Source organism: Oryzias melastigma, linkage group LG5 (genome assembly GCF_002922805.2).
Source record: "Oryzias melastigma strain HK-1 linkage group LG5, ASM292280v2, whole genome shotgun sequence".
NCBI classification, from domain to species: Eukaryota; Metazoa; Chordata; class Actinopteri; order Beloniformes; family Adrianichthyidae; genus Oryzias; species Oryzias melastigma.
Genome location: NC_050516.1, coordinates 6,991,719 through 7,008,561, shown reverse-complemented (window position 1 = coordinate 7,008,561; position 16,843 = coordinate 6,991,719).

Sequence of the window (16,843 nt, the reverse complement as noted above, 5' to 3'; positions counted from 1 at the left end):
CTCTGAGATTCCTCAGTCTGAATATGAAACGAACCGAGAGCGGAAGAACTGAACCAAAAGGGCCACCGTACCCGACAGTCACGTGATGTAAACATGTTAGAAATGAGGTGATCGATGAGCCGTGGACAAATGTAGAGCATTAGATTATCATGTTATCCAAAAGGAAACAATTGATCCAACTGTTCACTTGATAGAACGTTTATTTTAACACCACTGAAAAATGTATAACTCTCTTTTCTGTGTCTCCTACGTGGGGTGCGCGGGCTGCTGCCATGCTAGCTTTATCGTAGTTCCAACAGATGAGACACGGAAACTCATTCAAATGTGGTCGGATGAATTCATGCTCAATAAAACAACTTTTAACATCATCCACATTGCTTCTACTGATGTGTTGTTTAGCTTGTATACCTGTAGCGTCTCCTGTAACCGTCATGCAGGATTCTTCAAACCAGCAGTGAAACGTGTTGAACCTGCCCTTCATACAGACATGATCAGAATCTGATTGACATCTTCAGAATCTGCTGGAATCATCGTGTTAATGGTTAAAAAGTAACAGTAAATCAAAGAACACAAACACTGGAGCTATTCTGCAGGAAAGTAGGAGGATTTCAAGTGTTAAAGGTGTAGGGGAAAAAAAACATTAGATTGCCAGTTAAATTTCTCTTATATTTTATTCATATTTTTCTTTTTTTTTTTACATAAAATGAGTGGTGCATCAAACTGTTTAACAAAAAATAAATAAATAAATAATCATATATATTCATTGTGATTTGGCGCCCCCTCTAGGAGATGGCAACCTAGGTGGTCGCCTATGCCTATGCCCAGGGCCAGTGAACAGCGAAGATTCTTTTGGATGAACCCCAAAGAGCTTGAGAAAGATGAAGAGCTGTAATCAGAGCTTTCTGTCAGCCAGTTTTGATGTCTTGGTGGGGACGACAGTTGTGGAGCTTTGAGAGAACCCTTAGATTTGACGGTTGTCCCCTTTGTCCTCATCTTCTTCCTCTGAAGACACATCCATGTGATAAACCTCTGGCAGATAGAAGGATTTGTCTTGAGGTTAAGATGGAACTGCAACTCTGAGAACCCTAACAATGTTCTGTAGTGGACAGGAACTCTGGAGCTCAGGTGTTCAAATGTTGCAACATGATCTCTGTGAGCTCTAAAGGTGTGTGATCCACCTCTGCTGTGTGGTCCAGGAACTCCACCTATTGGAACACCGTTTACATCAGCATAAGAGCCACACTGTCCCTCCCCGGAGGCGGTGATGAACAAATGCCTCGGCTGCGCTCGATAACCATTTGATGATTTAACCCCCCTGAGTCCGTGATATGACCAAAACATGGAATCTGTCCAATAATCCCTCAGTCGCAGGGCGAATGCCCGGCAGCCGCCGCAAAAGGTCAATAACACATACGCTGGTATGAAAGCAGACCACTTCATTTCTGCACATTTGGGGGGGTCACTGATGAAGGGTGATGAAGATAAAACACTTACCTTGTCAGTGGTCAGTTAAACAGCCTTACCCGAGGCTAATAGCATCATTATAAATTAATGTCTATCTTTGCAGGGACAGGTTGGGCTTAAATATGGACTCTGCTCTGATCCGATGAGTCACACAGAAAAAAATAATATGAGCATCATCAATAGTTCCACAACCTGGGTGTTGCCTTTTGATGCACAATTCCAACCTCTGAATTTTCTTAGATATTGTCATCAGTTCAAGCTGCATCATGAACTCATCCAGCCTCTAATTCAGCTCTGAAAGCAGAGAGAACCGCCTTAAAGATGCATCAACACTAATGCAGCCAAAGCCACTAAGCCAAATACACTTCTAATGGAGCAAAACGAGACTCCGCAGATTTCTTACACAGAATAGCACATGTTGCTAGGCAACGCACCATCAGCTTACTCCATTAAACGGTGAATTACAACACAGTGTCATTTTACACTCACCTGTCAGAACATGTGCAGACAGACTCAGCCGGCGCTCCATTAACCGCTCCACCTTCGCCCTCCACGCTTTAAATGCACAACAAAAAAAAGCTAAAGAAGTAGATCTGATAAAGTTCTTTTGTCGGCGAAAATGCGGTGAGCTCATAAGTTTTACTTTTTTATATTTTGGGATGGAGAGCAACAGAGCCCTGCTCATGAAAACGATCAGTTCAGTCCTGCTTTACAGGTTCAGACCGACATTAAAACATTCTCACAATAAGTTAGAGATATTGTTACTGACATGGGAGCTTTTCCTATTTGGTCTGAAATTTTATGAAATACATAAAAGTTTCCTTTTTTCTTTTTTTTTTTCTTTTTTTCTTTTTTTTTTCTTTTGTCCTCTCCTCCTCGATCGTCTGCACGTGAGGTAAACAATCACACAGTTGACACAACACCTCACCCCCATAAACTTCCCCTGTGTAGCGTTAAGTTTTGCTGATGAAACAGCAGGACATGCTGAGATTGTTAACTGAATCCAGTCAGAACTGGAGGATAAAACTGCTTCCTTTACAGCAGCAACAGACAGATTGATTAAATGAGTTTATTAGGAGACAGCGCTGTTGTTAGACGCTAATGCTATCATGCTAGCTTGTTGGCCGCTAATTTTCTCAATAATAACTGAATTGAATCCACTGGATTTTAGCAGCGTCTGTAGCATCACAGATCCAGTGTTACACCCAAAACTGATCTCAGATCAGTGACATTCAGTGAAGGGAGGCAGGTGAGGCAGAGACTCACCTGCAAAATACAGCTTAAAAATGCATAAATTACATTAAATGAATATACTTTAAAAATTAAAAATAAAAATCAAATGTCACTTTTTCTAGACATGTCTCCTATGATTACCTTTTTTCTGTGTGGGTTTGTAACGTTTCTTCAGTAAATTAGCAACAAATGTATGAGTTTCCTGTTCAAATACGCCAAACAGCGCTGCATGAGGCAGCTGTAGCCCCGCCTCCTTACACTGCCTGTAGCGGCTGCTGACGCAAACGCTGAATTGGTTTGGTCTTTCTATCATTATAAAAGACACTTTATTTTCAAATGATCTTATTTGCTAATCTCTCGCCATCTGTCTGATTACATTGATGCCAGTTTGTGACTCATCTAGCCTTTTTATCTGCTAAAAATGCTCTTGAAAAACACACTAGGCAGTACGCATGCCACAAGGCAGAGGGCGCTGGTGAGCCCAGAGAATGTGACACAGCGACTAAATATAATAGATTTAGTGGCAGCAAGTCAAGTGCCGCCGTCATTACTTTTTAATGTTATTTAGCATCAATTTCTAAAAGGAGGATTTTGTTTTTAAACTCCAAAACTCCAGAATGTGTTTAGACTTGTATCTGGTAGTGATCTCAACTGAGACAGAGAGACTTTTAAAACTGAAGAAAGAAAAGAAAGACGTCTACAAACAGATTATTCATCTGTTTCTTCAGAGGGAGCAGCACAGACTTCATTCAGAAGTTAAAGTAAGTCAATAATAACAGACAACATTTCTGTCCAAAGTGACCCGGCTCAGGACAGTAGACCATTACTGCATCGTCCAGGTCACATGATCCTGTCCACTGCAAACGTTCACGGAGGCCTAGAGGCTGTTTTCTCTTCGTTTGGACTTCCTGTGTTTCTCCTGTTTCATGAAACCATCAAACCTCACACATTTTCTACACGATATCAGTCAGCGGTAAAAGCAAATGAATTTCTTGGACTAGTTCCAGAGATAAAAAGCAATAATTAAAGGTAAAGAGGGCTTGATTGAACTTCAAGTGAATTAAGACTCAGGTGTGGAATAATCAGACTCAGACCTTTTTCACTCAAAGCACTGCTGGGAGCAAAAAAGAAGGACGAATCCTTTTTAATGTAGTCATCAGTGAATGAAGAGCTCCAAACAGAGTATAAGAGAAGTTTGGAGCAGATAAGAATGTTTTAGGTCATCCATGCTGTTTCTGCTTTCATGTTTACTGTGATTTTTTCTTTTTCCAGATCAGGATTGTGTTTTTTTAACCCTGTAAAAACCACTACATCAAAGAATTGACAAAGAAGTCACATTTGAAGAATTAGGATGTTTTCCACAAAGAAAATGTTGCAATGCATCTTTTTAAAAATAAGATATAGATTTAGTCTCACTTTTGTTATGGGTATTTGGTCATTTTTTTGCTTATTAGTTGCAATGTTAGTTTACAATGCAGATATTGACATGAGAATCTGATCCACATTTTTTTTTACATGGTGTAATAAAGTATAAAGAATTGTAGCCACGGGGGCTGCACGGTGGCGCAGTGGTTAGCGCTCTTGCCTCACAGCGAGAAGGCCCCGGTTCGACTCCCCGCTGGGACCTTTCTGTGTGGAGTTTGCATGTTCTCCCCGTGCATGCGTGGGTTTTCACCGGGGACTCCGGCTTCCTCCCACCGTCCAAAAACATGCTTCATAGGTTAATTGATGACTCTAAATTGCCCCTATGTGTGAATGTGAGAGTGGATGTGTGTGTGATTGAGGCCCTGAGACAGACTGGAGACCTGTCCAGGGTGTACCCCGCCCTCGCCCTTCAGTACCTGGGTTGGGCTCCGGCACCCCCGCGACCCCGAAAGGGACAAAGCAGTCAGGAAACTGGATGGATGGAATTGTAGCCACAAGTGGGCCAAGCCAGGGTCTGATTGTGCCGGTCCACAGCCCGGATAAATGCCGTCAGGAAGGGCATCTGACATAAAATCTTTGCCAAATCAAATATGCATTCGCTATCATGGCGACCCCAGAAGGAAAAAGCCGAAAGAAAATAACTGTTTTATAAAGAATGATTTTAATACATTTTGCTTTCTTTCAAAACAGCATTAAGTCATTTAAAAAAAGAACAATAGATGAGTTATTCTCATTATCATGTTTAGAAAATTAGCACAACTTTTCCCACTATAAGTGTTTTGAGGATGTATTAAATAAAATAAGCAGGAAAAGCCCTTCTACTGCCCCTAGTGGAAAGATGGTGAACTACAGGACAGAAAACATATTCTGTCCAATGGGTTTTTAAGAAAAGTTTAGATCATTCTGATGAGATAGAGGGTCTCAGAAATACCTGTATCTAATATGATGCTAAAAGTTAGACTGGATTTGATTTAATATGATCTGTTCATTGACAATTTCCATATCCAATCCAAAGTTTGTTTTTTGCTTTTTTTTTAAACTTCTTCTAAATTTGTCAAAATCAAAACCTGCTTGTGTTTTTTTCAAATACCTAAACCAAACCAAAGGTCAACGGATGTAAAAGCAAAGAACTGGAAACAAATTTCAAATTAAGCGGTATTGACTCATCCAGGAGACATTCTCTCCTTCCTCCTCTTCCACTCTCCTTTTGTTTGCACTTGTTATACAAACTCGTCCCCGAGCTGATGGCTTTCTCACGAGTTGCCTCCTGATTGACATGTGCGTTATTGAGACAAACCTTGGCGTTGGCCGGAGCTGCTGCAGACACTGTTGGCAGGGTTTACAGAAAATTACTTTTGGAAAAGCCTTTGTAAATTTGGTGCCACACATCGGCTCTTCTTTGAATCATTGCTTCTCTGGGAGAGCCTGACTGGACATTGACTTCCTGGTAGATTTACTGGCTCCTCTTTCATTTGATATGATCCTGGTGGAGACGGGGAAGAGGCTGCAGGAAATGCTGCTTTGTGTTGCAGTGCTCCCACCTCCTTAAGGTGCACTCAAGGCAAGTCTGCGGCGGGAAAACTCACCAGACAAGGAAGTGTTGGAGACCCACTGACTGACTAGGAAATTGGATCTGCTCAAGGAAAAACAAATAAGTGAGAAATCACCAAAAGCAGATGGAGTTCTAGTGATTGTGTATCAGAGTAAAACACCTCCATCTGCAGAATACCTGACTTATTATACTCTCACAGCTTCATCTGCTGGGATTCAGACAGAAGAACTCCCTAATCCTGGCTTCTGAAAATCAAACAATATACACACATTAAGTAAAATAAATATAGATATAGTCAAAAACACACAAACATGTGTCAGTCACCGCATGTTTATTAAGCTGCGTCTTTCAGCGAAGCCCCTTACAAATCAGTTAAAAATTTCTTTAGAAAAAAAACAATCTGCCTCCGGGGACAGAAAAATAGTCTTACAGAGAGTTCTTATTTTAAAGAAGAGTTCTGGTCACTACGACCTGTTTTCTCAATATAAAAGTATTTTGGTTTCTCTTTCTTGATGAAATTAATTTTCTTGCAGGACAGAAAAGAAAACATTTTTCCTTGAACGAAGAGTCTTTCTGTTTTTTTCACTAGGGGACATGTTTGCTGCAGCAAAAGCAGAGAGACGTTTCTGCTGTGGGGGCAGCAAGCTCCACCAGCAACAGTCTCCAAACCTTCATTTAAATGAGGAGATCGTAGCAGCATAATTCTATCGCTGAAGGTTCCCTGTGGCTCCGCATACGGCATCACATAGAGCGCCGAACAGTGAGTAGAAGTCCAGTTTATGCAAATCCACCTGTGTGCCTGAGTGTTTCTCAGGTACGGTTTTGTTGGACACAAAGCTTCCGCTGCAGAAATGTTGCTCCTCTGAACTTTTTTCAGGCAAAAGGCTTTTCTCTCTGAACAAAACCGAAATGCTGAAGAATCTTTTCCAGTTTTTTTCTTTGGTGGTTGCCACCTTTGTCCTCCCAGCCCGGTGATGCTGTTTACATTTTTTCCCCATATTTCTCCCAGTTTCAGGAAGAAGGAAACTGCTGTGAGCGTCAGATCCAAACACGTCTCAGGAAGGACACACAAAATAGAAACTGTCATTTCAGGTGAACGTCCGTTTTTCAAAACAGAGAGAAAGTTTTTTGACAAGCAAACCTCTCCTTTCATCCCCAGTTTATTTGAAATAATAATCTGATGCAAACGTTAAAGACTCACTTTGGTCAAAATTGTGTTTTTACACGTTCTAGTGCAGGGATGGGCAAACTTTTTGATTTTGGGGGTTCAAAGAGTTTTAAAACTTGACAGAACGGCCAGACCAGAACCAGATGTGTGGAGTGTTTTTGTAACCCAACTCGTAAGAGAAAGAAATAACACAAAACCTGGACTAAAGCAGGTTTTAGCTTTGATTGAAAATTTATATATATAATTTATATATATAAATTTTCAATATGAAGCCAATTCTCAATGACAAACCACAACAGCATTGTGTTGTGGCTTTTATCGTTGTGCATTGGCTTTTGTCGTTTTTTTTTTTTTGACTTTTGTAGTTCTGTTGTGGGTTTCCTCATTGTGCGTCCGCTTTTGTAGTTGTGTTGTGGCTTTTCTCATCATGTTGTGGTTATTGATGTTGTGCGCACATTTATGTAGTTGTGTTCATGCTTTTCTCATCATGTTGTAACTTTTTGTAGTTATGTTATCTTATTATATGTCGTGCTGAGGGTTTTTTTCGTCGGGAGGACAAATATAAAGAATTAAGTATAAAATTGCATTTCTGATTCACAACAATTTGAATAAATTGTTGTGAATCGGGAGCAGACAAGAAGAAATGCAGTTTGAAAATGATTGCATTTGTAATATAGAAAATATGCTGGGCGTGGCCACCCACCAGCTTCGCTCCATTCTGAAGCATCCACCTGCAGACAAATAGATCCAGGGATGTCTTTGTTTTCCTCGTCTGAGTTGTACAGCAGACCTGTACGCTGGGATATTTCTGATATTTCGCACCATCTCTGCTAATGTTGCACTGCTGCATGTAAATATGCTGGAATAACACCGGCCTATATTTTGTCTGGACGTCATTGGAAACATGAATTCACCTGATTTTTTTTCCTCAGGACTGCTGGGTGGGCGGAGCGGCATTTCCACATTCAAAAGCTGCCTCCGCCGCCTCGTACCGTCTTGAAGCTGCTCGGAGAGACATTTCTCCCGGAGACATGGTTTTCCCCGAGTCCAACAGTTCTCTCACATAGACTGTGACAAAGCAGCCCCCCCCCGACCCTCCCGCTCACAGACATGAAGCTATGAATCCAGCTGCTCTGCCCTGAGAAACGGTTCGCCCGCTGAGAGCAGCCGATCAGTCCTGTTCGCGCTCCAAAGACTGCCTTACCAAATTTGAATCCAAACGAACCTGATCGGGCCAGTTTATTCTGAATGACGTGTTTACATCACATATCTTTATTTTGATCTGGTGTTTATGCCAATTACTTGTGTCCATGTAAACGCAGCTACTGTCCCAGAAAACAACAAGTTTTTAGATTTGGGCTAAAAACAACATCATCAAAACTACAAGACTATGGGTAACAATTCGAAAATAGATGACAGTAATCCAAAAATGTAGTTTTCAGAAATAGAGTGCATCTCCTGCCTCAGGGGGGATGTGAATGTACACAAAGGGAATGGAGAAAGATGGAGAAAGAAAGAAAGAAAGAAAGAAAGAAAGAAAGAAAGGATGTCCAAGTGAGAACCAGAAACTGTGACGGTAAGAATGAGGAAAACCCTAAACTGAACTGCTGTGTGTCAAAAGGCCAGAAACCAGGAAGAGGTTAAAGCAATCGTTAAATCAATAGCGCAGACATAAATTCTGCTGGGTGAACCTGCGATTCCTGGGATGCAGGTAATGCAGCATCGCGTCAGCATATCACACAGATAAGCGGAGGAAGAGAAGAAAAGATATTTCAAGTTTCATTTTTGCCACCGTGGTGAAAAGCAACCAAATTACTGCCACGTTGAGCAGATTATTTACCTCTGAAATGCTGCCTGGATGCCCTCCAAACTCCACAGGAATGTAGGAAAAAAGAGAAAAGCTGGACCTGAATGCAGATACTTTCATTTAGTTTGAATTGTCAGAGAAATGTTGGCATGGAAATGACTTGATTCACTGCGAGACATAAAGAGAAATGTTCTCCTCCACACAGAGATCCCACAGAGATGGGACGCTCTGGAGAAACAGATCGAACGATTCCCGTCAAAGCTCCAATCCTATTGGACAATCAAACGCTGAAAGAGAAAGAGGAAGAACCAAACATGGTAAATTAGCTCTTTATTACATAAAACCATAAACAGAAAATGTGCAGACAGCTTTGGTTTAAAAATAGAGGGAAATCTCCTCCAACAAACTCTGTGTGAAGAAACTTTCGAGCTGCACTTTATGATTAATAGGCAGAAAAAAAGGAAATATTATTCTTAAAGGAGTGTACGGCAACAACGCAGGGTTTATATGGAGCACAGCATTACGAAAGGTTAGGGATACTGTGGAAAACCTCAAGTGGATGTCATAAATACAATGTTTTCTTCACATCACAGATTTTGTGGAAAATTATATTGTGGTGAGAGACAAACCTTATTTAATGTTTCCAACATAACAATCTCTCTGTGTTCAGTGTTTTACTAACTGGAGCCAAAACCAAACAAATCAGAAAGAAAAACTTTTTCTTTGTTTTTTTTTTTAAATTGGGTTTTCAGAATTAACAACACAAAAACAAGAGAAGCATATACAGGCTGAGAATCTAAACAAGTTGAACAAATACGTTGAAAAAAACAAATCAAGTGAATAAATAAAATAAAACGACATGGCAATCCGGCTCAGAAAGCCCCCTTCCTAGAATGGTAGAAACTTCAGGTTTTACATACCTAAAATAAGGACTCCTAGTTGAAATAAAATAGTCGATCTTTCCATGTATTAGGCGTGTTAGGTATTCCAGTGGAATCGAGTCCATTAACACTTTTTGTCATCCCTAAACTGTTGGCCCCTTTTCACTAATCCACTGTAGTTGTATGTTCTTGCAGCAACAGTACACACATGGAACACTTTTCTTTAGACATTAGATTTTTACTCAGGAGTCCCAAAATGAGAGACGGAGGATCCAGATCCAAGTGCCGTCCTAATACCTTCTGTTCCTCAGAAACAGTATCAGACCAATACTTCTGCAACTTTGAGCAAGACCAAGACAATGTGTCAGAGTTCCAGTTTCTGTTTTGCTCTTCAAGGAGAGAGATCAGGGTTGAAGTATTTCTGTGACTTGGTGAGATTTGCATCTTGTGAATAATTTTTAGTTGCATGTATCGAATTTTGCTGCACAATTTCGTTATCGTATTTCCAAATATTTTTCTAATCATCGTCTCTAATAACAACAGACAGTTCTTTCTCCCATGTACTTCTAAGTTTACATGATGGGGAAACAGATGGCAATGTTTCATAAAATGTCTTTATAGACATAGTTCTTTTCAACAATAGATGTGTTGAAGTTTGAGGTTAATGCAGTGCTGTGTTGAATAAAATGTCTCACCTGCAGGTATCAAAAGAAACCCTGCTAAGGGATGCTATATTGGTCAGAAAGTTGTTCAAATGACATGAGGGTACTGCTGGAAAACATATTTTTAAACATTTTAACGCCTTTATTCAACTTCATTTTGAAAGCATTGTCTGTCGAGCCAGGCTGGAAGTCAGTGTTAAAGAAAAACCTTTTTAATGTGGCATCAGTTTCATCATACTGAGGGGATAAAAAGCTGATTTTATCGGTAAGAGAAGAGTCTTCGACCGTTCTCCTACACCCTGCGCCAAAGCTGCTGCTGCTTTCTTCATCTCATCGGCCTCAGGAGAAACACCTTTGTCTGGTGAGCTTTGTCTGAAAGTCCAGTCCAAGTCCAGCTTCGAGCCACCGTGGTGAGGAGACCCTCTCAGCAAAACTGTTGCGGTTTGATGTGGTCATAACAGCCAATTTGATTTATCCAGACTAGTGTCTTGAACAGTTTAACGTAATTGTTTTCTTTAGATTACAATTCATCCATCCAGTTTCCTGACTGCTTTGTCCCTGTCGGGGTCGCGGGGGTGCCGGAGCCTAACCCGGCTACTGAAGGGCAAAGGCGGGGTCCACCCTGGACAGGTCTCCAGTCTGTCTCAGGGCCTCAATCACACACATTCACTCTCACATTCACACCTAGGGGCAATTTAGAGTCACCAATTAACCTATGAAGCATGTTTTTGGACGGTGGGAGGAAGCCGGAGTCCCCGGTGAAAACCCACGCATGCACGGGGAGAACATGCAAACTCCACACAGAAAGGTCCCAGCCGGGAGTCGAACCGGGGCCTTCTTGCTGTGAGGCAAGAGCGCTAACCACTGCGCCACCGTGCAGCCCTAGATTACAATTTTTCTCTTAAACCGTTCTGAGGCATTATATTGCTCATCCACCGACTTTCTCACACATTCATACACACACACACACACACACACTACATTGATTTTCTTTGTTTATTTTGTATATATTTTCATGCTTATCTCTTAATAAATATCAAAAAGGCAGTTGTTGTCCATCTGGTTCTTTCTTTGTGATTAGGTCCCTTCAGAAGAGAATTTACTTCCAGAAGTGTTGAGATTGATTTTGAAGATTAGAAAATAAACTAAACAGAAATAATCCAAATTACCATGTGTAATTTTTTTTCTGTCTGCGGCCTGGTTCCAAATGACCCATGGACTGGTACTGGTTTACAGCCCGCCTGTTGGGGACCACTGCTACAGAGCAGGTCTGGGAGCAGCTGATGATTGTTCCTCCAAGTGACCCGCAGAGCTGCATGTAACACTAGTGGAAGAGTGGAACACCTCAGAACATCATCCTGAGGAGACTGTGGATCAGAAGACCCCACGTGACCCTGTGCGGTCAGTCAACCATTTTGGCAGGAAAATGAACAGTGCCACCGTAAGCGCCACTGCTGAAACTTTCAAGTCATTGGAGTATTCATCTGACTTTAATTTACATGACAATGAGCTTGTTTAAAAAATTAAAAAGATGAAAAATTACCGACCAGTATAATGTTCCCGGCGTGGTTTTTAAAGGTATCTCCGCTAAAGAAAACGTCCCAGATCTATGCTATCCAGACACTTAACTACCTAATCAACTTCCCATTGTCCTACGTGGAGGACTCCAAAGTTTAGAAAAGCCTGGAGGGTTACAGATGGAATCAATCTGGGTTTGTAGTGAACACTCAGCTGTGGAATCTTCAATCAATAAATTGCTGCATCATTTCTGGAAGGGTCAGTGTTATACTCCAGGCAGCTAACGTTAGCATGCTAGCAGCAGGGTCGGAGTGTTGTTTGATGACATTAGCTTGGTTAACGCGTCTGGTTGTCATTTTTATTATTGTCTTCTCTGGAGGTGGAAGGTAGTTGAAAATAGATGGAATTAAGTCTGGACTATCACTCTTATCACTCTTTCTTCAAAAAAATAAATAAATAAATAAACATTTCAGGATCCACATTTTGATTGCTACGTTAGTGCTTGCTAACTTAAACACGACACTGTTATCCCCACAAATTGCATGTAATGAACTGTGGTTTAACACTAGCGTCAATCCGAAACCATAATTATAGCATATAATAGAAGCTTACTTCAGTAAAATACTTGGTATGAAGTAATCGCAGCACAAACAGAATCTGACCGCTAAAAATGAACTTTTTCTATGTTTTTCTAAAATTCAGACCGAATAGAAAAAGCTTTCACATAAATAACAATATCTTGAACTTACAGTGTATTTTTCGGTGACTGCACAGATAAATGGCCGATCACTGAAGCATAATAGCTGTTAAACACAATCAAGCTGTCAGGCGGCTGAGGTGACCCGTCTCAGTGGGGACAAATGTACAGTGATAAAAATTTAATTAATGCTTCAGGCGATTAAAAGTTTTTCAATAAAACATAAGTCTTGGCAGCAGACAGGATGTTGTGAGAGGCAGGTGTAACTTCTCTTAATGAGAACTTGATGAGGCTAAGCGCCGACCGGCCATGTGGGAGGCTGCACGCCGCAGATGTTTCTGAATTGCAAAATGATGTTTAATACGGAATTTTTATGCTCGTTTAAAATGGAACCAATATGTGTAACAGTTACCGTGGGCCCAGCCTGTCCTTCAGGGGCGACGCCGAACAAGCATCCGCCGCGAGCGGTGATGGAGGGAGAGCCTGCAGTGTGGGCTTTGTCCGTGTATTTTTTTAATGCAAATCAGTAGCTGCAGCCCGCTTTGTTAAACAAGGTTTGAACAGCGCGCTCCTCGTCCTTTATCATTCCCACCGCCGCGCCCGTGAAAATGAAAAGCAATGCAAATATGCCCAGCTTCTAGGAATTGGCAGATAAAGCAGAAAGACCTTCAAACTGCAACGCTCCATCCGCTTCAGTTTAGCCTTGACCGAGACATGCAAATCATACCTGAGACGCAGCGAGTGACGCCGCGAGCTGCACAGGCGCAAAGCTGGGCTTTGAGATACTGGGTCTTTCCAGGAGCAGGGTTAATTGGCAGGAAATGTCTATAGAAAGGTTTGGAAACAGGTCGGTGGATTCCCATTAGAACAGCAGAAGAGGTTTCATTGTTTAGGTTGGGTCGGCGCGGCGCTCCGGGGAGAGCTCCGGCCGCTCTTTTTAATCATTTTGCTTCTGGGCCAGGATTAGCCGTTCTGCTGACTCAGGAACACGGAGTTCATTAAATCAGCATCACATCCTCAGTTTTAACTGGATTATCAGGTGATGTGTAATCCCTGTCCTGTTGCTTGATGTCTGTGTTGGAGGCTCGCACAACAACGACTAATGAGGCAAAAAGTTTAGAAGGAGTGGCTAAAGTAAACAAAGGCCTCATTAAAGTCCTCCACAGAGGATCCGTTCAGCAGATCCATATGATCTTACAGTGTCGGGGAGTCTCTGAGGGATCGGTCACACACCGGAGTTACCTGGAGCACACACCTGAACTCTCCTCTCTCGTTTGGCTCATCATTTACAGTTTATTTAAGTGTTTCATGCTAATTTACTGCTCTGCTGAAGCCCCCTCTGCCCTTTAGCTGACACCGTCAGCCTCAAAGGGAAACCTTTGTGTAGCCGCATCGCTCCACGTCGACTTTGCAGGAAGAGGAGACTATTAATAATAGTTTGAGGTCAAAGGCAGTGCCACGTGTTGGCCTGATGACTGGACAAGAGGAACCTGCACGTCCCACTTTCCCTTTCGGACTGGACCACGGTGTGGTTCGGACAGGCGGAAAATCAGCACCAAAGGATCAAAATAAGGAGATAAAAATGTCTAAACCAGGGGTCTTCACGATGGTTCCAGAGCCACATAAGGCTCTTTGACTCCTCCTTTGGGACTTTCTGGTTGAAGAAAAACAAAATGTTTTACCATTCATCTTCTTGTCCGCTTTGCCCCTTTTGGGGACGTGGGGGTGCCGGAGCCTAACCCGGCTGCTGATGGGCGAAGGCGGGGTTCACCCTGGACAGGTCGGCAGTCTGTCACAGGGCCTCAATCACACACATTCACTCTCACATTCACACCTAAAATGTTTTACCAGTAATTTTAAAAATGACATTTTTAGGATTATATGGTACATCAAGAGAAACAAACTTTTTTTTTTTTAACTCGTTCTCAAATAGCAGAAGCTCATATTATTCTACCAGGCATTTGACTACAGTACCCACCATGCTCCAACAATATCAGGTGGTACGTGACCAAAGTCAAACATTTTAACAGATTTTTGAGAGAATTCTGCCACTTATGGCTTTTCTGCAGTTGAACAAAATTCTGCTTTTATGGACAATATTGTCCTGTCTTCTGCAACTTATGGTTAACTTCAGCTTCTTCTGCTTAAACATGCAATTAAGCAATTAGAGCAACCACCTTAAGCAATTTACACAATCAAACATATTTCCAGTTTGTTTAGTTTGTTATATATATACATATATATATATATATATATATATATATATATATATATATATATATATATCACTGCTGACAACACACTACTATACTACAACACAATACTGGCAGCATTCAGATGATCCATTGTGTTACAGGGTGTCTTTTATTTGAAAGGGAGCCGTATGAACCTCTGTTGGTGTTTCAAAATTATTTCATAATTTAAAAAAAAAAACCGTGATGTTCATGTTTTATTTTTGACAATAGGGTATTTATATTTATCATAGGAAACAAATGCATAAATACAGATCAGTATCTTATTTTTGTAAAGGGTAAAGTCAGACTTTGTGTGTCCTGCTGGGTTCCAGTCAGTAACAAGTCGACCCAAATGGCTCTTTCAGTGTTGAAGGTTGCAGACCTGATTGAACTGATGTGCCTAACTGATGTACATTTCATGGTTTGAAACTGAACTGTTGATTATTCCAATTAAACAAAATTGAGGGTAAAGTGATTGTGAACCGTTGCATCTCTGCACAGCAGTATGTTTACATTCAAAGAGTCCAAAGAATTGTGATAAATAAAAAAAATATTATTTTGTTCATTGTTTTATTACATCACACCAGGGTTATTATAAGACAACTGAAAGGTTTTTCTTTATTTTTACTTGCATATCAACCAATTAAAAATAGGATTTAGATTTTTTTTTAATACATAAATCATATATTGAACTGAAAACAAAACCCAAAAACTGTGAGCAAAGTGGATTGACTGCATCCCTATTTCTAAACTCATTTCAAACTCAAGATATAAAGTCTCCTTTAAATTAAACTAGGGCTGTCAGATTTGTCGCGTTAAAAACGCATTAATCTGACATGTGCTTGATGCCAACAATTTTTTTGACACATTAATCGCGGATTTTCTCATACGTGCCTTTCCATACCGCGCGCGCGGGCGTCCCGCCCTTTAACTCACCGGCTGCTCTCACTAGATCACGGGCGGCTCTCCAACCTCCGAGCTGCGAGCTAAAACCGGCCGGCGCTAGGACCTGGAGAGCTCCTGCACTCTAACCCGGCTCCGGTTCGCATCCAGTACCACGTCTGGTGGTACCGGCTCGCGTCCAGCGCCGCGTCCCGAGAGCTGCGGACCCCCGACGTTCCGAACAGCAAGCGTACCGGGGGACGTTTTAAATGTTCTGGAGGTTTAAGCGTGATCCAGCCCCAGCATAGCCGTCTGTCTGCCGGCATATTCATGGCGTGAGCTCCGCTGGACACGTCGCTGCATCGAGCTGCAGCCAGAGAACGCGGCGGCAGTAACAGACTGTCAAACTATCCACAGAGTATCCCGCTTTTCTCAGTCTTTAATGTTTTAAAAAACAAAAGTTCATTGGAAATGATAAATCTCTATTTCATTTATTACTGCAGTTCAGCAGAGGAGGAAAAGATTTGGTCCTGACAAAAAATGAACATGAAAGTGTTATGGAAATGTTATTTTTGATGTTTTTTATTTTATTTTACTGAACGTTGATTGAAGTTTTGAATTTAAAATGCCCTTCACTTGCACTTGGGCTTTTGTTAGGCATTTTATGTTACAGCCTTTTATTGTTAAGAAAGTTTATCTCAATACAATGTTACAAAATAAAGTAGTTCTGATGAAAACTATACATTTTGTCATTCTTTTTTGCATAATTAATGTAGAACTGCTAAATTCCACAAAGCACACAGTTATTTTCCTTAAAAAAAAGGCCACATATTAATGTGCGATTAATCGCAAGTTAACTCTGGAAATGCGATTAATCGCGATTAAAGATTTTAATCGCCTGACAGCTCTAAATTAAACACAAAATGTTTGACTTAAAAACATGTTTGTTGGAGAATGTTTGGAAATGACTGTAAAGCAGTGACAGTCCAAGGACACCTCCACAGCTGATGCTGAGTCTTTTTCATCTGCAGTTCTTTTTGTTTTATTACCGAAAGTGACGAGCAGCGGAGATGTGGAAACGACAATGTTACAACAAAGTCAGACGGCTCAGGAAACACGGCTGCGAGCGCAGCCGTCACAGCCAATTTCAGTGCTCTTTTTTAGACTGAAAATGATGCTTGGTTGCACAGCGAAAACGTGCACGCACTCCAGCAGCTGACTTTAGCAAGCAGAGCAGGTCAAAGTCTTTGTAGTGTGATGGATGTTTGCAGCGTTTCCTCCACCGTCACTCGTCCTCGCCGTGCTGTCACTTCCCAGCTG